This window comes from Lissotriton vulgaris, chromosome 4_1, assembly GCF_964263255.1.
Source record: "Lissotriton vulgaris chromosome 4_1, aLisVul1.2, whole genome shotgun sequence".
Classification (NCBI taxonomy): domain Eukaryota; kingdom Metazoa; phylum Chordata; class Amphibia; order Caudata; family Salamandridae; genus Lissotriton; species Lissotriton vulgaris.
In genome coordinates this window covers 1,751,115,925-1,751,143,160 of record NC_141691.1, presented here as the reverse complement: position 1 = coordinate 1,751,143,160, position 27,236 = coordinate 1,751,115,925, and the positions used below count along the sequence as shown (strand labels likewise).

At 44.9% G+C, this 27,236-nt stretch overlaps 1 protein-coding gene across 1 annotated transcript in view; it reads left to right on the top strand.

Moving 5' to 3' along the window:
* Positions 1–3,095: 3,095 nt before the first annotated feature.
* FBXO43 (F-box protein 43) overlaps positions 3,096–27,236 on the top strand; it is a 337,912-nt gene continuing 313,771 nt past the window's right edge. The window contains exon 1 of the mRNA XM_086967027.1: positions 3,096–3,246. The gene's annotated coding sequence lies outside the window, so the exon portion shown is untranslated. The remainder of the gene's footprint in view (positions 3,247–27,236) is intronic.

Below are 27,236 nucleotides of genomic sequence, written 5' to 3'. Positions count from 1 at the left end.
TCCGGAGTTGTTTTCTCCGTCGCCCGAGGTCACTCTGCCTGTCCCCTCCGTGGGATCTGCCTCTCGTGCTGCGGGCGCTTCAGGGTCCTCCTTTTGAACCCCTGGCCTCGGTGGCTTTGCGGTTTCTCACCTTCAAGGTGATTTTCCTGGTTGCCGTGGTGTCGGCTGGGCGGATGGGCGAGCTGGGGTCGTTCCTCCGCTCCCCACCCTTCTTGCGGGTGTTGCCGGACCGGTTGCTGCTCCGGCATGACCCACGGTTCCTACCCAAGGTTCCTTTCCTGGTGAACCGGGCTCGGGAGGTATCCTTACCTTCTTTCCCCCCCGACTTGGATCCTGCCTTAGCCTTGCTGGATGTCCGGCGGGCGGTGTTGGTGTACCTTGAACGCACATCTCCCCTGGCCCGGTGTGATAGCCTGTTCGTAACTTTCGGTCCAGTCCGATCAGGCCACAAGCCCTCTCTCTCCACCTTGAGTCGCTGGCTTAAACAGGCTATCATCCTTTCCTATGCATCGCTGGGTTCGGGGGTTCCGGTGGGGGTCCAGGGGCGGTCCACGAGGAGTGTCGCTGTGTCCTGGGCCTCCTTCAAGGGTGTCTCCACGGAGGAGATTTGTCGGGCGGCGACGTGGTCGTCCCCCCACATGTTTATGGAACACTATCGCGTTGTCTTGGGTGGTTCTGTCCATGGGGACTTCGCGGGGGCCGTTCTCAGTGCGGGAGCGGTGGCTCCTTGAGGTGTGTTTTCTGTTATGTCTAGATTCAGGTTTGCTGCAATTCCTGTTTGCTTTACTTTATGCTGATTAAAACCTTATGTTGGTTTACCTGCATCACCGTGTGGTGTGGTTCTTCTGGTGGTCAATGAAGCCTTGTTGGCTTGGGTATTTGCTCACTATGTAACTCAGGGGGCGAGGAAGACTTACGAGGAGGTAATGCCCCGGTTACTTACTGGTAATCTTCATTACTCCGAGTATAGTCTTCCTCGCCACATGAGTTCCCTCCCCCCCTCCCTGTCTGGCTATCGGCTTCATTGTTTGCTTGGTAGATCAGGCTGTTGGTTGGGCCGGTCCGCCTCTTATAGAGGTCAGGTGGGACTGGTCGGCCATGTTGGGAAGGGGTGGGAGGTGGTTTCTTTTTGCTTTGGAGGGTTCTGTTGTGGAGCTAAAGCTCACTATGTAACTCATGTGGCGAGGAAGACTATACTCGGAGTAATGAAGATTACCGGTAAGTAACCGGGGCATGAATAAACAAGCAGCAAATAGTACGAGATAAAACTCAAGCAAATAATATACTGGACGTCTTCAAAAGAATAATCAGAAAGATATATACACTGAATACATCAAATAATTACTTTAGGTGTGCACTTGGACTCATTTACACATCACAAAGAAAACACCTCAAATGACCACAGCCACTGGAACCACACATCCAAGACAAGGATGTTCTACTGTGTGACAGCTCCCACTGTAAGACTGTAAGATTACAATAACAAAATCTTTATGAGAACCTAGGCATATGCAGTACGTCATATATTCAGGCTAGGATAAAATAACACACCAAAGTCAATTAAAATTATGGTAGTCAAGGGTCATCACATGGTGTCATACCACAAGAGTGCCTCTAGCACTACAAGCCAGAAGGCAATAATGGGCTATATAATGAGATGAGGGTTCTGGGAAATGTAGTCTTTACTTCAAAAGTATTCTGGCTGGCACAAAGCCCAATGTGGATTTAACAAAACCAAGTTCTGAATATTATCCAAGAGTGGAAGCCAGTACAGAATTATAGCATGCAAGTGAGTTTCGTCCAATATTGCAAAAGGCTCCCAAACATGTTCCAAATGGATGTGCACAAGAGTGTTGGAAGGGAATCATGACAGTACCCTATAGCTGTCAAGGGGTTTCATGTCATGTGTCACACCGTCAGCCAGTCCTTTAATTTAACCAATGCCACTCTGCATTCTGGGTATTGTAGTTTCTCTTTTCTTTTTAAACATATTAAGTACACCTACTAGCTAGCAATGTGTTATTGGGAAAATGAAGGGAATGGCTTAAGGTATCACATGTGGCATGGGGTCACTTGTGAAGTTTTGTTTTTATCATATCTCTCAACTCATTTTGTGGCGTGGAGGCATGCGCATAGTGTGCGGTGGCAGACGGTGTCGAAGGCGGCTTGAGTAGCTTATTTAACCCAGGGTTTTCCTTTGCATTCTGGGGTTTGTAGTCATGTTTTCCCATTATAAAAACAGGACTACAAGTCCCAGGTTGCAAAGCAAAAACCTGAATTGATGAGCTAACCTGCACGGATCAGGGAGAGTTAGAAGCTCTAAGTGATTATATGAACCAGAATGCAAAAAAACCCATTTAATGATGAATAACATGCCATGCCTTGGGATTTTCCTTGGCAATCTAGTTCTGACGTGGAAGAATCTGGAGTGACTGTATTAAGAATCTTTGAGTTTGAAAAATGCCTCGATGCATAAATTCAAAACATATTATTCCAAAAGTAGGAAGAGTCTCTTGCCTACTTTGCTGTTTAACTAATGAACTGGATTTCTCGTCCAGTGTTTCCTGATCCCTTTATGTGCTGATGAATGAGAACTGCAAATATTGCAAAATTAGTGTCAAATTATCCTTTCAGACTGTTGATTCATATTTATCATTCTAAACATCACAACTTTGCGTTGACTCCAATGATTGGCATTATCTGCAGCGAAATGGTTTAACCCCTTTAGAATCAGTGAAGCAGCCTTCTAAACAAGTGTCTCTGCCCTCACTGAAAAGTTTAGGTTGATTAACATTTCCAGTTGGTTGAGATGACCTCTCTGCTCAATAAGCCCGAAGCACGCTCACTTGTTTTATGGTGATATCCATTCAGGGACAAACATCAGAACCGATGGAAAATACTTCCGGGTCCTCATTCCTATCGCTAGATTTAACTGCACGCAATGTCACCAGCCTGCTTGGCTTTTCAAAGCTTGATACATCCCGGGTCAAGGAGCCCTGGGTGGCATGTACTTGTTGGCTCGGGTCGTAGGGGCGCCGTACTTTAAACTATTTTCCTGTCTTTCCCGTAGTGTGGGAAGAGCTTACGTTTCAAATGGGGTTAAAGGGATATAATCAGGTGCCCAAGTTGGTCACGTGACCCAGCAGTCATTTACAAGAGGCCGGGGTTGTTTGTGAACGCCTGGAGGACATCTCCTTACAGAACTCTACATGACCCCTGGTGCGTGAGAGCACAGAAAAATCAAAGGTAAAAGAAATGTGTTTTATGTATAAATCCGCCACAAGTTACGAGAGTATAAAAGTACTTGGTACTACTCACATAATTGTTCTATTGAAAGGCGGGCCTTGAAATACCAGACAACATTTGTAGCTGCTACATAATACATCCTATCTATCGAAACTCGTCAACGTTAAACGTAAAATGAGATTTATTTTGTACGTTGTTATGTATTTTGGAGGAGTTTAAGTGAAATAAAGCTATACTCAATAAAGCAAAAGGTTGTATTTTAATCAATTAAAAGACTATTTGAAAACTTAATACCTTACAGTTTTGAGTGTAACGCTTGTACTGAGGGGGTCTCTTGGAATTCTAGTGCCGTTTCAGGGTAACTTTCCGTTGTGAAGCGTTGCACGGACATTTTAGAGAGTCCCTGCGGGAAGCAACTACTTATCCTAAAATGAGCGCTCCATCTAGTAGTTTAGGCTCACAGTGGGACTCTGATGGTACTGCGTTGCTTTTCCACACGGCCTCTACATTAGTGCCTTTTCCTGGTAAGTGTTGTGAGAAGCCTGTACAGAACGCTGAAGTACTATCTATGCACGAGTTTCTCACCCAGCCCTCGCTTTGTTTTCTGGGCCTTGTAGTCCTGGCCTAATAATGGGATAAACAGGGACTACAAGTCCCGGAATGTAATGCAAAAACTTGAACTGGACGAGCTGCTCGCGCATGGCCATGGAAAACCTGATCTGTGTGTATACCATTGCTGACAATCTAACCCTATAAGTTAACATCAGCAAGTTCTATCTTGTTAAAATAGTACAACTTGCCTTCTAGTGGGATTATTGATTAGGGATACCCCTTTGTGAGCACGGCCCCACAAGACCTACAGTGCATAGTTCTGTTAGCTAAAAAGCAACGTGGAGGGCTGGAGGTCTCTCTCCTACCGACCTTGGGACCACTCTGAAGCTGCACTCGACACTAAAAGAAGGGCATCATAGTTCTTTATAACACTGCCAACTACACAACAGGGTTTCAAATGAAATGTACATCTACATGGAATGTGGGCCATTTGGCTGTGTGATTTGAACACTCCATTCACAGATCCGCAGCCTAAAGAGCCTGTTAAATGTGAAAAGGTATGAGGTAAGCCCCTTGCACTAAGGCTTACTAGCAAAGCGCATCCTGATGGTTGCCCCTACCAGTTTAAACGATGCATTGATCTGGAGTTGTGACCAGTCCAGTGTGAGTAGCTCAGTCAATATTCATCTGTTGAATTTTGATATGTGAAAACTAATTTGCGTGAACAAACTGTAACTTCAAGCACTAAAATAAAAAAATGCAGTCATTTGAGATTGTATTGTAATGTTTGGAAAGTTGCGGTCTATGTTGTTGAGCTCCTTATACTGAGTCCCTGTGGCATATAGTTGCACATGACGGGCCAGCCTTTTTTCACACAGAAATACTGTACGGTTTATGTGATATACAAGTGGGGAGACCAGATGGCTCCATGTCACTGGGACACTTCTCCATTCCTGAAATTTGCTTTTACATACCTGTGCATTCCATGAGTTGTAGTCTTGGCTCATTTTAGTTGTCCCAGTTGAACCAACACACCAAATCATGACATGTAAAAGCAAAGTTCAGGAATGGAAAAGTGGTGTTCTGGAGCCATCTAGTCATCATAGATTCAAGTAAGGCTGGATAAGTACTTAGGGATTTGCTTTAATGAAATCTGTGGGATTGGCTTTAATGAAATTAGTGATTTGAATGATCTTGGAGTTTTCTTAGGTTCTGTCTTGTGTATTTTGTAACGTTTTATTTTACTGTGACATTCTGATCAGTAGCGCAGGAATTGCAAACCTTTTAACTGCTCAATCAACGGGGTGTGCTTTCTGTAGTTTTCACACCTTGTCTTTGCCTGTCAGCAGCGATTAGGAGGTTGTTTGAGTGCACATTCTGGGAGAAGGGTTCACCCCTGTGGCTTCAGCAGAGCTGGTAAAGGAATGTTATCAAACATTTTTGTAAATTGATGGCCATAGTTTTACTACAGACTATAACAAGCATCTGCAATGCAATAGATCTCTCATCTTTTTTGAGTTAGCTATTGGCGTTGAAATGGAAATGTTTTAAACAGTTATGACTTATGTATTTGCAATGTAGAGGCAATAGAAATTGATAAAGCCTTTTTTACATTACTGAATGCCACCCTGTCTGTAGCACTGAAGTGGTTCACTGTTGGCAATTTTGCATATGAAGGCCACTAATGTATTCTTGTCTAATAAGCTGACAATTATAACATTAATAACAGTAGCTTGTGATACGAGCAGCAGCTGCCAATGTAACATTCCAGTTCCATATAATGCCGCTTAACATGGGTATATAGATTGCTTCTAAGCGTTCCTGGAGTCCTATGTTTGTCAGGGAAAGGGGACACAAGGATGATGGGCGATTAGGCTAGGATCACACCGTTTAAACATGTGATCAATAAAAGCGGTATGTGGCAGAAAGCTAAGGCGAGATGTGTCAGGAGCACTTATCGGGCTACGTATTGGGGGAAGAGAAGAGTTAAAAACATAAATAGTTATTTTTCACACGTGATACACATGGTTGGGTTAATTAAAAATGCTTCCATGTTTTTAGGTAGAAGGAAACTACGGATAAACAGTGTCAAAGTGCAGTAAGCCTCATCCCACATGCGAGAATTTCACCATAGAACAAATTCTAAATGGGGGATAGGAGGAGCAGAATGTGGGGTAGTATATGGGATAAGTCCTGGGGGTGGCTTGGGTTGGGTTATCTTTAGCTGCCCCGTACCAGTCACGTGCAGCCCATGCGCCCTGGCACCGACTAGCAACTGTACACAGGGCCAGCAGTGTTTACAAAATAACCCCTAATGCTACATATAGGTCCACCCCACAGCCCCTACCTGGGCTACGGGGTGATACCAGATGCCCCTTCAAGTGCACCATGGGGTGCAGAGCATCACCAGTAGGTCACATTGAACCTACCTTGCTAGTGTCCGATGCCAGTCTTCATCAAAGTAGCAGTGCCACCCCCTCCGCGCGGTTCCCTTCCAGCTGCAGTGGGCACGGTTGGATCTACTGCAGCAGCTTCCTTCCCAGCATGCACCACCCTGGAGCACTACAGCTGGTTGCTGGCATTGCCTTCCATTGGAGCCTATCGCCAGCCAATATCAGCCGGCCATGTGCTCTGACATCACTCTGCGAGGGTCAGCCAATCAGTGAGCCCTTAGGCACTGTAACCTCCCTGCCAGCTGCTGACTCAGGTGCTGGGGATCTTTGTTCGAGCCTTGGCTCAACATTTTGTACATTTGGGCAAATCAACTATTCTCCTCCCTGCCTGCGCTATATAAACATAACAACAACAAAAAAAGCAGCGATCGCATTGATCTTGTAGGGAAGTGGGGGCATGCAAGTAGTGTTGTAGGGGGGTGGGGGTGCAGTACATGGAGATTAAGTGAAAACAGGGCAAATAAAGCTGCAGAAGCTAAGTTAACAGAACACTTATCTACAGAGGCAGGCCAACAAAAAAAGAGTGCTCATGAAGCTCTCTACGTAGCATCACGACTTAGAACACATGCAACAGGGGCAGTCCTCATGGGAGGATACAAAAGTCCAAAAGGAGGGACTACTAAGCGTATCCACCAAAAAAAAAACCGGCATTTCCAAAGGACCGAAAGAGGAGCCAATTAAAAAGATGGGAAGTCCTCCAAGCCCATATTCTGAATACAATGTGTCTCAGAGACATCCCAATTGCTGCCTAGGCAAGACCTAAAAAGACACGAAAGCTGAACCTGAGCTGGACCTTGCTTCTCCACCCCACAGGAATGAGGGATGTTCTCTTCTCTTCTTCTGACAGGTCTCTCACCAACTAACCAACTCTCGAATATGCTTGCTTAGAATATCTGCATCTATGAAGTATTTTGTTTCTTGAACTTCCACCGAGGATATTGCTTGTTTGATCTTGATCCAACGCTTTGTAAATGTGAAGTGCTCAATACGAAGGTCTTCGCAACAAGGAGCAGTGTGCATTTTACTTGATGCAGAGAAGGCTAACAGCCTGCTGATCTGCAGTGTTCCCCCCTTGCTTACGAATACCCTCTTGTAAGTGCAGCTGAACACTTTGGCACACTCACTAAGTAAATAAAATGACATGTGCTTCACTTGCGTTATTTATTTCGGTTTGACTGATGGGATTAGTATCCTAGCTGATGTGAACTACTCCTCATACCCTCCTTTCAAAAATCTGATCTTTCCTTTGTGCTCCCATGTCGGAGGAAGCAGGGAGAAATTCAGAAGAGGCTACTGACAGCAATAAAAATCACTTTTTTCTTCACGCCGCTAAGATTAGTCCTTAAAAAAGAACCAGTCAAATTCTGCCTTATAGGCCTTGTGCAATAGTTTACACTTTTTAAAAACCTTTTCTATCAACCATTATCTGAATTGCCAGCGCTTGGGAAATGTTCGCTAACGTCAACATCCAATATTGAGTCCACTTGTAGATTGCTGCCAGTGCATCCAAATGCATTTGGTTTCTGCGCTTCAACCTTATTGGGCAATAATATTTCAACAGGTATGATTTTGGGGGGAGGGATAGAGTTCCTTTTTTGAGTAGTATTTAAATTGTTAGTTACAATTTAGAATGGGCAGCAAAGGATATGATGGGACAGTTTCCTTTTCTTGGTCCCTCCCAAGTCGATGGGTGCTATTGGAATCTGCTTTATTCAGCTTGTTGTGTACTGGGTGATTCCCTGACTCTCACCAAGGCACAAGGCCTTATAACAAAATTGTCCTTTCTGTGCATTGAAATTCATTCTGCAGGTGGTATGTACGAGGTCTAAGCAGAAGGGTGTGGTAGTTTCAAAGCTCTTGTAAACTGTGTTTGAGTGTTACTAAGGTCATCCATAATCAGTTGTATTGTATAGCTCTTACTATCCCTATGTGGGGCTCTAAAGCGCTTACCTACATGGGCAGTAAGCTAAACCATTGGTGTTGGTTGTAAGTGTTGTCTTCGTTTTGATCCTGAGTGGCAAATGTTTCCATGTTGTGTGTGAGAACCACCAATGTGCGATTATCGTGTTAGTGGGTGCAGGAAGCTGGCTCTCTATATAGCGTACTAAAACAAAGTGCACTGTGCAGGTAGTACAGTGGGCTCCCAATTAGTTTACAGAGGCATGAAAAATATATATATATATATATATTCACTGAAAAAAACATAGGTTTCAGATCATATATAGTTAGGAATTAGCATTCATGACATGGTCAGTGACTTCACTGATGACCTCATCCAGTGACTGTGTGTTTCTGTAAAGTTTAAATATGTTTTACATATTGAAGAATGAGTGGATGTATAAGTGTCTGGATGAAAGATTTAGTAGGTACATGACTGAATGTATGAGTGAGTGATTAAATGTGTCTTATTGAATGCATGGGTTAGTGACTTATGTCTGAATGTGTGCATCAGTATGTCTGTTGTTGTGTAAGCTACTGCATGTGTTGATCAGTAGCTATAGGAGTGGCTATATGTGTTATTGATTGGTTGCCCGAGTATTTTTATGGGAGACTGAGTGTGTGTGTGGGTAGCTGGCATATATATTAATGACTATACATAAGAGCCACTGATTGTGCGAGTGGCTGTATGGATCATTGTGTGCTTGTATCAGTAATTGTATAACAAAGTAAGTATGTGTTAGTATATGTTTGAATAAGTAAGGTGTTGTGTGTGTATAACTGTATAGTTGAGGAAATGAATGTGTGATTGATTCTTTGCATGACTGACTAGATGTGTGAGTAACTCCATGGATGAGTGGCAGAGTGTGAGTGTCTGTATAGGTGTTTGAGTGCAGATGATAGTGTTGTATTGATGAGTGACTGTATGTATGAGTGATTCTATGATTGGATGTGTGTATAGACCTAGCAATCAGTGTATGCTTATGTAGTAACTGGTATTGGTGTGTCAATGGTTTCAAGAATGGTAGTCTGTGTTTAACACTGGGTGTATCAAAGGTTATATTAGAGTGTGAAGAGGTGCATAGTATTATCACATGAATGATATCATCAGTGATGTCATCAGTGATGTCATCAGTGATGTCACTGACCATGTCATGAATGATGTAGTATGTGACATCATCAGCAGTGGATTGCGGGTGCGCGAAATATAGTTAGTACAACTAACTGTATAGGAGCAATTTCAATGGTTTTTTAAATGCTAATACCTAACTATATATGACCTGAAACCTATGTTTTTTTTAGTGAATTTGCAAGGTTTTTTAAATGCTAATACCTAACAATGTAAGGCTTGTTTGTTTCAGTGAATATATATATATATATATATATATATATATATATATATATAATATATAATTTTTATTTTCAAGGTTTTTTTTTAATATGATTACAGGGTCCGCGCACCGTGAGCGCTCCGTAAGCACACCGTAAACGCTCTGAGCTCTTATCCCGACAAATTTTTTAGGTTTCTAAAACATAATATCTACGTTTTTACCGTAGATTTTAAAGGTAGACAATATCTGCTTTAATGTTTTTTTAAAACTTTTAACAACAGTATATTACTTTTTGAAGTAGTAACAAATCTCGCGAGGGTACGTCGCACGTGCACGCAACGTAAGAGCTCTGTCCGCGCACTGTAAAAGCTTCGAGCTCTTACCCCCGAAAGTTTTATAAACTTTAACTCGTTATATCTACGTATTCATTGCACAATGTAAAGGTACACATTATCTGGGATAATAAAGAACATGTTAATTTAAACTTTTAAAGGACATATATAACTTTATATAAGCAATTATAAATCTCGCGAGGGTGCGTACTACGTAAACGCATCGTAAGATGACGTTAGCACTCCGTAAATAGAACGTAAACGCATCGTAAGCTTACGTAAGCGCTCCGTAAGCTTACGTCCAACCATGTGACCTTAAAACAAAAGATTTAATTGGTTTATAATACGTCCTACTCCAATTGTTGAAAGACCCCTCCCATGTTCATCATTCTTCTTTGGCTTTCAGAGAAGCAACACCTTTTTTTCTACAGCTCCTAGCTACAGAAAAATACTTCAAAATGGCTGAACATCCAGAGTCTGACCATTCTTCTAATGAAGACTTTGTTGAAGAGGACCCTCGCCCAAGTAAGAAGGAGTCCATAGTCTGGAAGTTTTTCCTCTTTCCAGAACATCAGAAGAAAGTAAATGCACCACAGGTCACCTGCAAGATCTGTGACACAGTGTTATCTAGAGGAAATCCTAATAAGAAATATTCATTCGGAACCCACAGCATGGAACGCCATGTAAAAAATATACACCCCAACAATTGGAGTAGAGCTGTGGTGCAAAGATATCAGGAGCAGGACACTTCTCCTAGTACATCTACAGCAAGAACCGGAGTACCACCAATGCCATCTTCAATGGTGGCGAACAGTCAGCCAGAACTGTAAAATTTAATGATGCAATGCATACATTGCAAGTAGCCTTCGGACAACAGTCCATTGAAGTAATTTTTCAGAAGAACAGGAACCACAGATGCAGCAAATAAAATGTCTTTCAATTTCATAGATTGTTCCTGTTGAACAATTGTTTTGTGTAAAAAGTTCATTTTTCTACGTTTTTCCAGCAAAAAAAAAGTTCTTTTAAGAACTACCTCTACTGGTTAAAAAAAGAACTACATTTCTATGTTTGTATGTAAAAGTTTTTCATGGTGCAAAACTATAAGGATGTGGTACAGCATAAATCTATAAGGTGTTTACCTATAGTATATGTATTACTTCCAAAGCACTGAAATGTAACATATCTATATAAATATGTTACAACTCTATGGGCCAGATATAGATAATCTCGATTTACCTACTCTTAAATACCAAATCATACCAATTCAATATTTAAGAGTACGTAAATGGGATGTAGGTAATTTCTCTTTTTGAAATTACCGAATCTGTACAATTCAGTCATTTACCGATTTGGTAATTGCCATTGATTCCTATAAATCTTGAGACAAATAGGAATCAATGGCAATTACTGAATCAGTAAATACCGAATCGGTAAAATTACCAAATTGTCAAGGGAGACAGGTTGTCACTTTGACACCCTGTTGCACCCTTGATTCTGATTTGTGTGCCATGTCACACACATACATGGTTTCAGGGCATGTATGTGTACATGCACAGATATGCATGTACACAGGAATTCATTATTTACCTCCGAAAGTTTTATAAACTTTAAATTGTTATATCTACGTATTCATTGTACAATATAAAGGAACACATTACCTGGGATAATAAAGAACTGAATAGTAAAAGAAGTTTGAGATGATGCAAGGTGGTGTAGAGTAGGGAAGAGTCTAGAAAGGATTATTTTGGGCTTCATAGTAGAATAGGGTTTGGGATGAGTCCAAGAGTGGGGGTGGAGGATATATTGAGAGAGGTAGAAGGTGAGAAATAGGATAGTGCATTAAAGATCCTGAATTAAAAATATATTACTTTCCATGTACTTGTGTATCATTATATGTATTACTGTATGTAGATGTAAGTTGTATTTAATAAACTCAGACTTTCAGGTGTTGCTGTACTTTAACCCATTAACTGCAGCGGTAATTCCGCTGCGTTTCCGGCGTTTCCGTGCGCAGGTGGAATGCTGTCGGCCAATGGCCGACGGCAGCACTGGGGAGGTAGCAATGGCCGATGGCAGCGCTTAAGGGGTTAAGCTAATTTATTTGTTTTTATAATTTTATTTTTTTGTAATTCAGCAATGAAGCAAATGTAGATGGTTATGATAAAAAATGTACTTATTTATGCAGTGACCTATATACATGCTAAACATAGAATAATATAACCATAAGCAATATGTAGATTTGTTAAGCAGACCTAACAAATATTTATAAACATAATTACTATATACGTTTACAAAAGAATACGTATCTGTAGGTAGGCATATATAGTCCAAATAAATACTTATATACGCACGGATATGCTGTATATTTATGTTTGAGTATGGTGGTTATGTGGGGAAGAACCAACTCAAGTGGTATTCTGAAGAGAAGATAGTTATCCGTGGATCTTCTGTTTGGGGGTAAAGAGTTCAATAGTTTGGCTGCTTGAACAGAGAAGGATGTGCCACCTATGTTTTTATTTCTTGTATGGTGGGATTTGGAGGTGAGGTGAGGTGTCAATCTAAAGGGGCGATTTCTTTGTTGAATGTATTTGGTGATTTTATGATGAAGAGAGGTCTGTTCCTTGCATCGCTTTGTGGGTAATGCAAAGCCGCTTGAATGTGGATTTATAGCATATATAGGGCGCTTACATTTAATAGTACCGACTGTAGGCTTCTGAAAAGAGCTTTAGGCACAGCACTCGCTCTTTTACAAATTAAGCATGTGTGTGTCTGAAGAAAAACTCTTGTTCAAATTGGAACTAATTTATTTTGAGGGCCATGTGAGCACAATTGAGCACAAACTCCTTTGGAGTTCAAGCCCCTTTCAAGGTTAGTGAAGAATGCATCTAAGGCTCTGAGAGTTTTCTCTTTGTGGAATATTAGTCTATGACGCTTCCACATCTATCCTAAGGAGTGTTTCTTGTGTGTGATTAAACATTATCGCTTCTATGATTTTGAGAATGTCTTTTGTGTCTTTTAAGTAAGAAGATGGCATTTGTTTTTCTATGGGTCTGAGGATCTAATTATAACATTTTGAGAGTGGTTCTAATGCTGATTTGATGTAACTAGCTGCCCATGAGCAGGGTGTTTTTTCTTGTGTCCTTTAGAAACAGGGAATGCACTGTTGTTTTTTAGACAAGCAACCTGCCTACGGCTTGGTTAGTCATCCATTTTCTTTAGATGCGTTCAACCATGTAAGTATTGGCTTCTACATTATCTGATATGGGATCTTTTTGGGGCCGTTTAGAATTCCTGCTGTCATTTAAATAGTTTGACATTCATCGCTGGACCTGCCGCCCTCAAAGATATGATTACACCTTATAAAGCCCACAGAAACCTTCGCTCGGACAACGAACATCTGGCCACAGTCCCAAGATTCAAGAAGTCGCGTACCGGTGGCCGCCGCTTCTCGGTCAAGGCCGCCTCTAAATGGAACGCTCTTCCTCGCCTGCTGCGCCTGGAACCTAGCCACGCACTTTTCCGCAAAAAACTCAAAACCTTCCTCTTCCCCAAATAGTTCCTGGTTTCCGCCTGTCCTGGATTCTACATTCTATAGCGCGGGGATGCCCTCGGGTCACCAGGCGCTCTATAAATCTCAAAATAAATAAATAAATAAATAAATCGCTATACACCCTGTGGGTATGATCATGGTTGCTGCCTCTGTCTGCTTGTTTCATAACCACTGGATCCAAAGTGGTCTAGATCCAAAGTTCCCTGCATGCTTGCTACTCTTTTCTGGGTACATTTTAATAGCAGTATGTGTTTTTCTATCATTCACTTGGACAATATCCTTTGTTACAGCTTGCTCAAAGGCAAGAAGTTCTCGGGGCATATTCACAGGAGGTGGAGTGAACATAGATTGTTTTTTGTGGACCTGTATTCTTGTCCACATCAGTGCTTAGTTTGTAAAAAGAAATAAGTGCTAGGGCTCTCCTCAGGAGGCCACTGCAGCTCCCACCACACATTGCCAATGTCGTGCTGTCAATGATAGTAACAACACAATTACTAACCATCACATTCCCATGAGTGTGACAATTCGGATTATTTCAGGCCCCAAGCGTATAAGAACGGCTTGGGCGGCATAATCATTTGTAATGTATAGTGAATGAATAATTACCAGTTGTTTAGGTCCTCTCAAAATTAGCTAGACAGCGCCACCTTGGGGCAGCTGTCAGAAGCGCCGGTGTTGAGAATTAAGTGCTGGTGCCGATCACCCTAAATCACTGGCTCAAATTGAGCACTAGTCCACATCTATCTCGATCTATTCCTTCTCAGCAAAAAGGTATTTTAACATATTTTATGACAGAACTTAAAGAATTCTATATGCCAGTTAAACACATCCAATTTTGGTGTGGGGACCAAACCTAGTCCTTTGTTTAGTACCCGCTTTTGCATCGCTTTGAGTCCAATTGCTCAAATAGATTACTGCATGCAGACCTGACGGCCCCTGACTGTGGTTGGGATTTCATGGTTTGATGGTGAGTTGGTTCTCACTTGAGTCTCTTATCACCCCAACATCAACCAAATGGTAGAGCTCGGCGAGAATGTATTTGCAGTCCCCTGCTAACAAAATATTCATGGAATGTCTAAAGTTAGACCTGTCTTCATCCTCCTCACTTCAGTGTTTGGATCACCACCCTTCAGACACAGTAATACAGGAAGTATTCTTTCCTTCTCCATCTTGTACCGTAGTAAACCATTAGATTCCAAAATTAACCCCACTATATTTAGTACTCTAAATCATGTACACACAGGCCTACTACTACACATGTGCTACATGCACACTACATCCACACTCTACAAATAGGGGGCCAGTTTTAGATCGTCACATAACGCCAGAACTTTGCTTGAGAGAGGCCAGTAGCCACACTTTAACCGACACAGATAAAAGGGACTTGTCAACTATTTGATCACAAATCACTGTAGGCTGCCACCACCTTATCTGCTAAACCCAAGGTAAGGATAGTAGTTTTATGGCTACTCTGGGGGTATAGTTGTTGTGGCCATCCAGGCCACAGGATAGCTTCTGGACTGCATTGTCGGGGACAGGCCTAGACCACTGCGCACATTCTACATTGGCATGACACCAGGGCCAAAGAAAAAACCCAGAAGCCAGATATATATGCAGTCGGGCACTCAGGGCAGGGGCACATGTCCATACACTGCAGTATGCCATACAAGGGACATTCCATTCCCAAAAAAGCTTCTGTAACGATGGACGGTAAGGAATGAGAGAAACCTTCTTCTGCTAAAGAAAGAAAGATGAAGAGCAGTATTGTCGGCTAAGGAGGCGCTCTTAACAACACTGTTTGATAGCAACTGGGGCCTGGAGGGGTGGGCACATTAATCCTTGAGATGCATGACTGGGCTGGCTGTGAGATGAGTCTGGAGAAGGAGCGAGGGCCAAACGTAAGTCAGGTGGTTGAAATCTACAATTGTACTAGTACACTGGACTCTGGGATCTCTGTTCCAGTGAAGCACGCTTCTAAAACGGGCACAGAGTCGCCTAGGGGAAAATGAAAGTCTTTTTGCTTTGGGATTGTCTCCATTCAAAGACAGGGTTAGCCTTTTAAAAACCCTTCCACAGCAGCTGTCTGGTAACGAAAAAGATAATCTTATGCTGCTGCTGGAAAGGTTACCACCAAGCTGTGAGAGTGTTGTATCTCCAGTTTTAATATGAACCTCTTGGATTGGGGTCTCTTGCTGACCCGCAAGGACAAAGGGATCAAGGCCCAGGCCAGAAAGCCTGGTTCACCTTTAAAACATCCTCCCTGGAGCTGTGACGTAGCTGCCGATGGACTTCTCTAATGCAGGTTTTCTGTTCTGGTCTTTTGAATCACAAAAGGGCGCCTTAACAAAAGATGCTACAGAGAAAACCCAGGTGTCACTAAGCCTTTTTCTTTAGACCTGATCTGGTTGTGGGAGGCTAATGCAACTAGAAACCGTGGACTGGTATCTTAGGCCTTGGTCCTGAAACTTGGACACTTTTCATCTTTGCCTTTTCCAACAGGGACATTTCTCAGAAGCACACAGAACAGGTTTAACTATGTGAAAGAAAACACACTGAGAGGGCCATTGGTACTTGAAGGAGCTTGCAGATTCTAAATGAGGCTGCAAATGTTCAGAAAGAGCTTGGCACAAGATTGCAATACAAACTTTAAACTGGTCTACAGTATGGCCTTAAAACAATACAAAAACAGGTCAGACAAGTGTAGAGATAATCCTACAATACAATGCTCCCAAATAACCTTCTAAGGAAGTTTTTTCAAGGAATCTGTTCAATCTCACAATTGTCTATATCTATTACCTAAAATAGTAAAGGAGGTGCATCATCACAACCACATTCGCTAGCGCACTCTACCCACAACCAAAAGTGGAAGGAAAGACTAGAACATTTCAGAGGTCCTACTCAGCGCTAAACCTAGGAGGGCTTCCCTAATCTCCTACACCGGGATTGGTTGTTCTGGAAAAATAATCCTTTTGACAGGCAGGGTAAAGTCACTTCAGAAAGTCATCTATTGACCTCCTCTGTGAATAGCGCACTCCTGCGCCCTGGATAATTCCACTCTTGTCCACTTAAATCCAAAGGAATAAAGGTAGTTGAAGGTCAAACAGAGCAGTTTAATCACGCTTAAGCGGGCACAAACCAACACGCAAAAAACGTCTGTGAAGGGAATGAGCATCTAAAACAATTCTCCTTTCATTATTTATTTTATTTATTTAAAAGGTTTTATATAGCGCTGGCTAGACCTGGTGGTGTTGGAGCGCTTTACATGGGTATCCGACAATAAATTGCAGGTTACAGCTTTACAAAGGTTACACAGTTATTAGAGCATGGCAATTTTAGTTCAAGTATGGGTGAGACAAACAAAAAGGAACATATAGGTAGGGGAGATATTCCGGGGAGTGGGGAGGTAAGAGCAGGGGAAGTAGACAGTGGAGGAGGGGAGGGTTAGAGACACAGCATGGCAAGAGGAGAGGGGGGGGTGACAGGGACACAAACCGGTAGGCGAGTCAAAGCTGCGCCCAAAGTCCAGAAGCTGTGATCCCAGGGGGAGTGGTATCATTTCCCCATCTCTGTTGCGAGAGGCTCCCTAAGTGCAGTGGACTGTCTCAGAGGGGTCTCTGAAGCTCCAAGGCCTACTTTACTGAATCCTTCCCCAAAAAGGGGAGAGGGAGTGCTTTGGCAAGGGCTGCCATACAATACCTCAATTGTGAGTGGCTCCCTTTGGCGCTGTGTACTCTTACAGCGAGCATGCTGAGACTCCAGCGTATATATCTTGGATCTTTCCCCAAAAAGGGGAGAAGGAGTGCTAGTTAAAGGGCACAAAAGGACAGGGGTCTAGGCGGAGAAGCAGGCAAGGGGAAAGATTCAGGTGAGGGGGGATAGGAGCAAGGAAGTAGACCAAGAACGAAATCATGCTGAATAGGAACTGATAGATAGGAGACAAAGAATAAGCAGAGTCACAAAAATACGATTGGGGGCGGGGGACAAGACGGGGAGAAAAACTGTGCCCAAAGTCCGGCTAGGTAGGTGACGGTCAGGGGATGAACCAAGGCCGATCTCCTCAATAGCTGAACAGAGCAGCTCCACCGGGTGTCAGACATAGTGCTTGGACTCCGTTGTCTCCCCAATGTCTTTTACCTGCTGCACTGGGTCTTCCTGGGCAATCCACACCTGATCCAGTGCATCTCCCCCCTGCTCCTGAGGGACTCCAGTCTGGTGGCCCCTGGGCTTGCCCATGGTGGTAGAGACTCTACTAGCACCCCTCCAATTCGCCTCTTGTCCGGTGAGAAGTGCTCTGTAGTTACAACTCGGACCGCGCTCCCTGCTCAGCTGAGATGCAATCGCGCTATATGCTCGAGGGGCCCGGCCTCAGGCGCCCGGCACCCCCAGCCCATGCCAGTCCACAACTGCGACGCCCAGGATCTTCTTTTACTTCCCAGACCCCCATTCACCAGGGCCGCCTATGAGAGTAGTCTGCTCACGGACAGAACTGCCCAGACCTGCTCCACAGATACTGTCTCCACAGAGGTCGCCAGAGCTTCACTCGAGCCACTATCTGCGCCACCCGCTGTGGGACCTCGTGTCTTCAGGTCTCAAGCCAGTAATACTAGCTAGTGCTGCAGGTCACTTCTAGTCGCTGCTAAGCTGGTGTTCTCGCTGCAATCCCCACCTTCCAGTCTGGTAGGGCGCTCCTTTTCAGCTCAGCAGCCAGCACCCAGGCAAGGCCTCAGTCGTACTCAGGGGCTCCCCTCAGGGATCATCTCCTAGGGAGCCAATGCCCCTGCCAGCAGCCCCCTCCAATGACTGGCATAGGCTGATATCTGCGGGCCCCTCAGTGATCGTGGGTTAAACCCCTGCCAGGGCCTCTGCCAGGCAGCAAGACGATCTCTCTCAGGCAGACCTCCCGGGGGGCTCACAATCTTCCAGCTGCCATGATTCTGTGTCCCCATCCCTCCCCCCCCCCCCTCCCCCGGGCTCCAGCTGCCACGATTCTATTCCCCCCCCCTCCCCTGGGCTCCAGCTGCCACGATTCTATGTTCCCCCCCAGGCACCACTCTTAGTCAATGTCACGCGGCTCTAGACTGATGCCGATCCGTGTATCCTGTAAACAGCCCAGTTTGGGGTCAGGAGGTCTCCGCACAGTCCCCTAAGCCACCATGCCCCGCGTACCTTCTGAGAGCCATTCGCTCGCTCCTAGTCACCGGGCCGTAGGGCAGCGCCGCTTTTATATACTACATTTCAAACAAGTCTGCGTGCAGACTCCCCTCCTCTAGTCTATCTGAAATTTCCTTCCAGGTGTACATACAAAAAAATAGCTAACCACACTACATTTTCAAGGTAAGTAATGTGAGAGAGACTCACATGGCTTGACGAACTGCAAATTGGATGGAAAAAGTGTAACCATTCATCTTGGAGCAGCACAAATGATTAACTAGGTGTAATTATTCTAGCAACCATTCAGTACTTTCCAAGGGCATGGAGAACAATGTAAGGCAGAATTCAGCACGTACATGGAATATCTTTTCAGACAACTATGTACAAAGTCAGGTAGATACAAAATTGTCTGAATTCATGTTCATATCCTATAACCTTTTCCTCAAATGGTCCTTGAACAGAAATTCAACATTTTGGCATTACCTGCTATCGCTAACCAATAGTATCACTATAAGATAATTTGGATTGGTCCCTCATATTATGATAGTACTTCATTTTTAGATATTCTCCATTGTAGGGTTGTTAGCAAGGAAAATAAGAAACAAATGGGCCTGTGAGGGCAGTAACGCTAATGTTCATTAAATCCTGTATTTCTTCTTATGGCATCATAAGCATATTCTGTTGTGGAACAGAAACTGGGGGCTTGCAGGCTGAAAGGAGCATGGTGAAGGACATGGGAAGACAATTCACACATACAGCACCCTAAAATAATCCCACCTATAACCAAGGCTATCACTAATAGTTTCCAACCCCATGTGGGCAGTACTTCTATAAACCAACCTGACCAAGTCTAATCTCCAGTATCTGTAGCAATCAAGAATGGGGAGAAGGAAAGTTAGTGATCCCACCAAGTTCCTTGGCTTTAAATACTGTTAATCAAGAGGGGGAGGGGGGATCACTTGTCCTGTGTAATCTGGGTACAGTTCTTACTAGAATGACCCTTGGTAAAAGACCCTCATACACGTGTAATCATGATGGTATGGGCGGTATATCTTGATTCTCCGCCTTCGTTTACACGTCTGTGCAGAATCACGGGGTCAGTTGGTATGCACCCTCCACCTGGAGGAGAACACCCTAGGTTAAAACAGTAGTGATCAGTGATTGTTGGTGAAGTGAGAGTGAGTTTCTTAAAAACAATCCAATCATGCCGGGAAGGAAATTATTTTATTGACCGGGATTGAATTGATAATAGAGGATATGGCTGAATACGTTGAGGAAATTATTAGGTTTCACACATATTCAATCCTCCAGTGTTCAAAAAATGGTCGACATGTTTCAGCCTTATTGCCCAAGGGGTCGGTGCGGCTTTCTTCAGGACCAGGTGAGTTCGGTGAAGAGAGTGACTGAGGTCTACTCTTTAATGAAGGTCAAGATTGGACCTATAAGTGAAAAAAGAATAGTATTGCTAGGGTGTGGGTCATAAAAATCAGTGCAAGAGTCAAATTAAAATAGGTTTTATTCAAGAGTTAAAACTACGCTTTCAGACATTGTAAAAAGATGCCGCAGTGAGTCCTTTGTCGACGCGTTTCGGTGCTTTCGAGTATTTTTAACACCTTCCTCAGGACAGACTTATTATTAAAAACCAAAAGTTTCTTGGATTTTCAGAGAAGGGAAGATGATCTCATAAGTGTCTTTTATTAATTAGATCAACTTTGGATCAACACTGGCACACATGAGGTTTCGGTGACTTTAGCCCGGTCTTCAACATAGATCGGTAATCGGATACTCTTGTTATCTGGGTTTGTGGAACTACTGTCTCCTGATCTGGTATCCACATATGTTTTTTCTTTCCTTCGCAGTGTACCCGTATAATCTGTTAAGCTGTAACCGTCGACACGTCCACTCTCCTCTCTACATCTTTTTACAATGTTTTGTTAAATTTTGTTATATGTGTATTGTGATGCATCAAATGTTTTTAATAGTAACATGCGCATTCAAACTATTTGCTAGATATAGTCTGAATTAATGCAATGTTTTTATATAATCAATTTAGAAAATGAATTCATATGTTCTTTTATAATAAAATTTGTGAAACAAAAGATACTTTAGGTTTCTGTGCAGATCTAATTTCCCGTGTCACTTTACAACACTAAGAAAGTCACGTTAGTGTGTAGTCCCCTTTGGGTCACAAACCAAGAGCTAATCATACAGAAAGGAAAACCCCCTTTTTTTGTTTGTCTTACACCCAGTCCTTTCTGTAATTCTAGGAAACTCTCTCTTTTTTGAAGTCACACAGGAGCTCTTACACCTTACAGTTAAAGTGACATGCACAAGAGCGCATACTATTACTTGGAAACCTTGGGTGCTAGCGCAGGAGCGCTTACACCTTACTGTTGAAGGGACACGTGCAGGAGCACGTAGTCTTACTGAGAAACATTCTGTGTTAGCGCAGGAGCGCTTACACTTCACTGGTGATTTAACCCACGCCGGAGCGCATATTCATTTAGCGGCAGTTATCAAACTGCTATTTTCTTTATGCGCAGGAGCGCTTGCCTTTTCTTTGGGAGCAACAACAGTAGCAGTGTGTAACTGCTCACCTCCATACACGCAGGAGCGTTTTCAGCTTTATTTCTTGTTTCTCACACATGAACGAATATCCTTACGTCTTCCTTTTAGTGGATTGTTAACTAGGATTCCTGAGGATAACCTGAGGTTTGGCATGAACTAGTTCCCTGGTGATTACATGTGTTCAAACTGTATTTCTTCACTTTATGTGTGATAGAGTGTAAGCGTGTGACCCAAGGAAACCGATAATCTAATGATATGATTTATCCCCAAATAGGTTGCTGTTCCTAGATGGGTTCCATCACCTACATAACAACAGATCATTCATAGCCAGGTCTACATACAGGAGAAACACACCCTATACCACCTAGGATTCCTTCTCTCGGGCCCCAGCCTTCACCTTGGTTGGTATAGTTTTTATCACTAGAGGGAGATAGGGTACGGTGGCGGTTGTTCATGTCGTCTCAGCGGGACCACTCTGTGCATTAGGTAAGGCGTTTGGAGCTCTGACATATGATTGGAGCAGCCGCTCCATCTTTAAAAATTGGAATCGGAGGCGGAGCTTCGCGCGCAACCAAGATGGCCGCGTGAGCACAGGGCTCCCGAGACCCTCGTAACCTCCCGCATATATCTTGTTGTTTATCCTGACTCCTATTTACGTCTTCGTGAAGACGAACCACGGGGGAGGCAAAAACTGCAATCAGAATCCAGATCGGACCCCGGAGTTATGGCGCTTGGAAGATTGCGGCCACACCTCCGTGATGCCCGGCTGTACAGTTGGCATGGTGCCCGAAGTGTAATTGAATAACATCGGCCTGAGGTGGCGGGGACGGCCGGTCCGGTCCACTTTCACTTTCGGTTTTGCCTACAGGAGAGACCCGGGACTGGGAGCGCCTCCCTCTCGTCGAAGGCAACTGTCTGGCTTGATACTCGAGTGTGTGTATTTCATTGATTGACCTGCTGTGGAGAGACGCTCGAGCCGTGTTCTCAGGCTGACTCTGAACTTCCGCTCGAGGGACCTTTGAGGCCTCCATCTTTCCACTCAGTGTGATTGTTCCAAGTCGACTGACTTCGATTGCTGCCGGGCATAGCCTACCACTCTTCAGCTGCTTTGTTTGCGCTCTGTCCCCCCACCCCTCTTTGGGACCATACCTACGACTTCCCGCAATGGCGGGGAAAGCGGAGGGGGACAAACTGAAGTCTAAGACCACTCGGCGGGGTGGCTAAACCCAAACTAACATCATGGATCGCTATGCCCAGGCTAAGGTGTCGCCCAGTGGACCGGGTAGGTCGCTGGAGGGAACGAGAGAGATCCACGGACTTCAGCAGCCGAGCCGACCCTACAAGATGTTATGGCCACTATCGATGGGATCAGATCGTCCCTTGGGAAACAAATGGAGACTCTCGCCCACAAACTCGACACAGTGGCGATTGATGTGAATCTGATCCACACTGACCTAACGAAAACCAATGAAACAGTTAAATAGTTGGACATTAAGACTTCCAGTCTGACGGACGACGTTGTTGAGATACAGACGGAGGTTCGCAACTTAAGGGCCTCCAATGACCTCTGCGCGCGTCGTCTGGAGGATTTTGAAGGAAGGGCTAGGCGGAACAATGTCTTTATCATTGAAGTTCCGGAGAAGGCGGAGGATTCAGCAGATGACCTCTTTGTGGAGAACCTCAACGTTCGCCACCTTGCACCCAAGGGACTGAGTAATTTTTTTACTGTGGAACGGGCTCACAGGGTTCCGGGTGGTAGACCCAAGGCGGGTGCCCCACCGCGGCCTATGATAGCACTGATTTTTAACTTCCGTGATAGAGACGCTATCCTGCAGGCCTCGCGGGTGGGTGGTCCCATAAAGTTTGAGAACTCTACCATCAGTTTTTATCCGGACTTTACCCAATCTGTCCAGAAACAGAAACTTTGTTTTCTTGGGGTAAAAAAGAGGCTCCGTGAGATGGGCCTCAAGTACGCCATGCTTTTTCCGGCCAAGTTACGAATTGAACACGCAGAGCGGACCTATTTTTTCGATAGACCGAAAGTGGTGGCGACTGGCTGGATACTATGCCGACCCATCGTCCACAGGACGAACAGACTAGCGGTGCGGAGGGCGGATCGATGGACCAGGAATAAGCGCTATCTTTGTCTGGATCCTAGGGTCTTTAAGGGGCTTCGAACTGTTGTGCACTAATTATGTCATATGATTTGTTGAGACATTTGGGGGGGTTGCGGGGCCATTGGTGGGCCTTTTTCCTCTGCTCGACTTTTTGTAGCTTAGTTTAGATGTGGGGGCGACAGGCACACTGCAAGTTGGGGTGGCTTTCTAGTCTTACACAGGGGTGCAGGGTGGGGGGTTTTGTAACGGGTTGTTGGTGGGGAGGAGGGGGGATTTGTTGGTATTCAAGTTTGTTTTTCTGCACGGCACAGTATTGCAAGACTTTCTGATTGAAGTGCTGGTTTCTTCTCGGGGTTGGATCTTCCTTTTCTTGTGTAATGGGGGGTAGGGGGTTGAGGCTTATAAGCTGGAATGTGAATGGGTTGGGGGATAGGATAAAGCGTGGTGTAGTGCTGCAACTATTAAACGTCACTCCCCGGATGTGGTCCTACTTCAGGAGACTCAATTGATAGGAAATACATGTTATGCCATGAATAGGAAGGGGTATCGCTTGGTTGCCCATGCGGGGTTCTCCTCTGGCTCCTGGGGGGTGGGTATCCTTATTAAGAACTCTCTCCCGCTAGAAGTTGATGCAACGGTCCTCGATGATAGAGGGCGCTATGTCGTTCTTACAGGTCGATGGGAGGGCAGGACCCTTTCCCTGGTCTCAGTCTATGTCCCTCCTGGCCTACAGTCAACTACCTTTGCGGACTTGGGACGGGTTATCCTCGCTCTCCCCGAGGGGTCATTGCTACTGGGTGGTGGTTTCAATGCGGTTGTATCTGGTGTTTCTGATAGACACCCACCTAGGGACCTCAAGGGGGCACAGAATTGGCTTCATGACTTCATTGACACTCTAGGCCTGGTGGATTGCTGGAGACTGTTGCACCCCTCTCAGCGGCAATACACATTCCATTCTGGCGCTCATGGTAGCCTCTCGAGGATCGATTACATTTTGGTGCCTGCTGCACAGGCGCCCTTTGTCACTGAGGTTAAACATATGGCTCGGGGAATCTCTGATCACTCTCCTCTATAGATTCTGATTTAATTGTCTTTGGGGAACGAGGGGCGGGTAGCCCCGATCAACCCTTGGTATCTCCGAAACCTTAATGCTCGTCATGATTTGATAGTCACTTGATGAATATTTTTTAGAGAATGAGGGCTCTGTTTCGTCCACAGTCTCGCTTTAGGAGGCCTTTGAAACAGTTCTCAGGGGACAAGCCCTGTCGCTGATTGCGGGTGTTAAGAAACCGAGAGATGATGATGTAGTGAAGGTCGAGACTGAAATAGCAGACCTGGAGTTAGATCTGTAGCAGGAGATCACCCACACTAAGATGCATGTATTGTGATTGAAACTGTTGGAATACAGGGCGTTGGTTACAGATGCGGCTAGGGCCATGAGTCGAGAGCAACAGGGACGTCTATATGATGTGGGAGATAAAGCATATAAACTGATAGCATGGTTGGATAAGAGGGACAGAGCTAGTCGTGTGGTGCCTGAGATTGAGATGGCGAGTGGTGCGCGGGTCACTGACTTTGTGGAGATGGAGTGCTTTTTCAGACGTTGTACTCCCCTGTGTCTGACAGGCCAGAGGAGGACTCTCACTTATTGTTGCGGGACATTGCTCTGCCGAGTCTTTCAGATGCAGATAGAGAGCAAATGGATAGTGCAATAACTGCTGATGAGGTAGCCCTGCGGTCTGGTAAAGCCATGGGTCCTAACGGTCTGCCGATAGTTATACCAGTTGCGGCCTGACAAGATAGCTCCCTACTTGAGAGATATGTTTCTAGACTCTCGTGAACGTAGTTCTCTCCCCCATGATCAGCGACTTGCGACGATTGTTCTACATAAGGAGGGGAAACCGAGGGATAAGTGTGGGTCGTACCGACCAACATCTCTTTTGAATGCCGAGCCTAAGATTCTTGCAATGGTATTGGCTAATCGATTGATCACTGTTATTAGTGATCTGATCCATCCGGATCAATCCGGTTTTATTCCCCATAGAAACATTGCGCTGAATCTTAGGCGTCTGCACGGAGTTCTCGCGAGGGCTGCGATGCTACGTGAGCCGGCCATTTTGGCGTAGTTGGATGCCACAATGGCTTTTGATACTATTGAATGGCCATATCTGTGGGCTGCGTTGGCTAAATTTGGGTTTGGTCCCAGTTTTATTGGCTGGGTGCGGCTTCTTTACAAGGACCCCCTTGCGCAAATCGTGGTGAACGGTCGCGCCTCGGTTCCGTTTGGTCTCGGGCGCGGTACTCGTCAGGGGTGTCCCTTATCACCGCTCCTGTTCGCCCTAGCCCTTGAGCCCCTCGCTTTATGGATCCGCTGGGAGCCCTCGATGAGGGGTATTCGGTGGTCCTCTGAGTATGAAGATCGCATCTCGCTCTACGCAGATGACATTTTGCTATATCTGACCTCGCCCAGAAAATCGTTGATAGTTTTATGCGATGTCCTGGCCTCTTTTGGTAGAAACTCGGGCCGGATTATTAATTGGACAAAATCCTATTTGTACGTTCTTTCTGGCGACGTCCCCCTCCTTCCGCGTAACTGCCCCATCCAGGTGACACAGACGGGACTTAAATATCTCAGTATCTGGGTCTCTATGGACCCTGTAACTCGGTATGAGCGGAATCTTCTCCCACCTCTGACCAGATTGAAGCAGGACGTCGCGGGGTGGCGTAGGCTTCCCCTCTCGCCGCTTAGACGCGCGCCCCTCTTTAAGATGATGTCTCTGCCTCGTTTTCTTTATGCCCTCCAAAACACTCTTGACATAGTCCCTGCTAGTTATTTTCGTAAAGTTGAAGGTCTTCAAAGGAAACTGATATGGGACGGTAGACCTCGCATTGCGCTAGCCAAACTATCGCTCCCGTGGTACGACGGGGGTATTGCGCTCCCTGACATCAAACGATATTATTGGGCGTCTCAATTGGGAGCCATTAATCATGGTATGTATGGTCCCGAATTGAACCCTGCTTTCGCTATGGGTAGATGGCTGCTGCCTGGGGGTAACTACTATAGGGCACTGTACTATAAATCAGTGGTCAAGTCTTTGTCGGGGCCTACGAAGATGGCAGTTCGTATATTGCAAGACGCAACTAATTCGATGGGATGGAAGGACCGCTTGACTTTAGTGACCCCACTTTTCGACTCTGATAGACTTGGTAAACTGTGGAAGACTAAGGGGTTTGATAAGTGGGACCTCCTTGGTATTAGCAAGGTGGGAGACCTCTGGGTTAAGGGACAAGTGAAATCGTTTGAGACTTTAAGGACAGAGTTTGAATTAGGGAACTCTGAGTACTTCCGCTATGTCAAAGTTCGCCATGCCTTTATGTCAGTCTTTTCGATAGGGGAGGTAGTCCCTGAGTCGTCCCCGCTTGAAGATAGATTGCTGGACGGTCATGTTCCAGACAGTACTATTTCCCTTGTCTATAAAAAGTTGATCAATAATAGGTCAGACCTCCTGCTGCCCTTATGTGATCTCTGGGTCCGTGACGGCCTCGAATTGGATGACGAGGACTGGCAATCGGCGATCTCCTCTCCCAAGAAGGTCGCGGTTCCAGCGAGACTTCAGCTGGTTCAGCTTAAGATTCTTCACAGAGTGTACATCACGGGCCTCCGTCTGGTTCAGATAGGCTTTTCTGAGGAGGTTCTGTGTAAGCGGGGATGTGGGCAGGTGGGGACATTTCTTCATATTATTTGGGAATGTCATGAAGTCACGGCTTATTGGAATGGGGTGTACGATGTAATGAGAGGTTACGGGTATTGCTCTTACCGGAGGCCAGGCGCTGCTTGTTAAATGTCTGGGAGCCTACAGATTACAACGTAGCCCAGACCCAGTGGGCAACCCTGGGGGCCATGATTGCTATATTGCACAGTTGTGGAGTTCTCAGAGGCCACCTACAGTTGAAGTATGGAAGGAAAACATGGACTGGTGCATGTTTAGGTAAAAAAC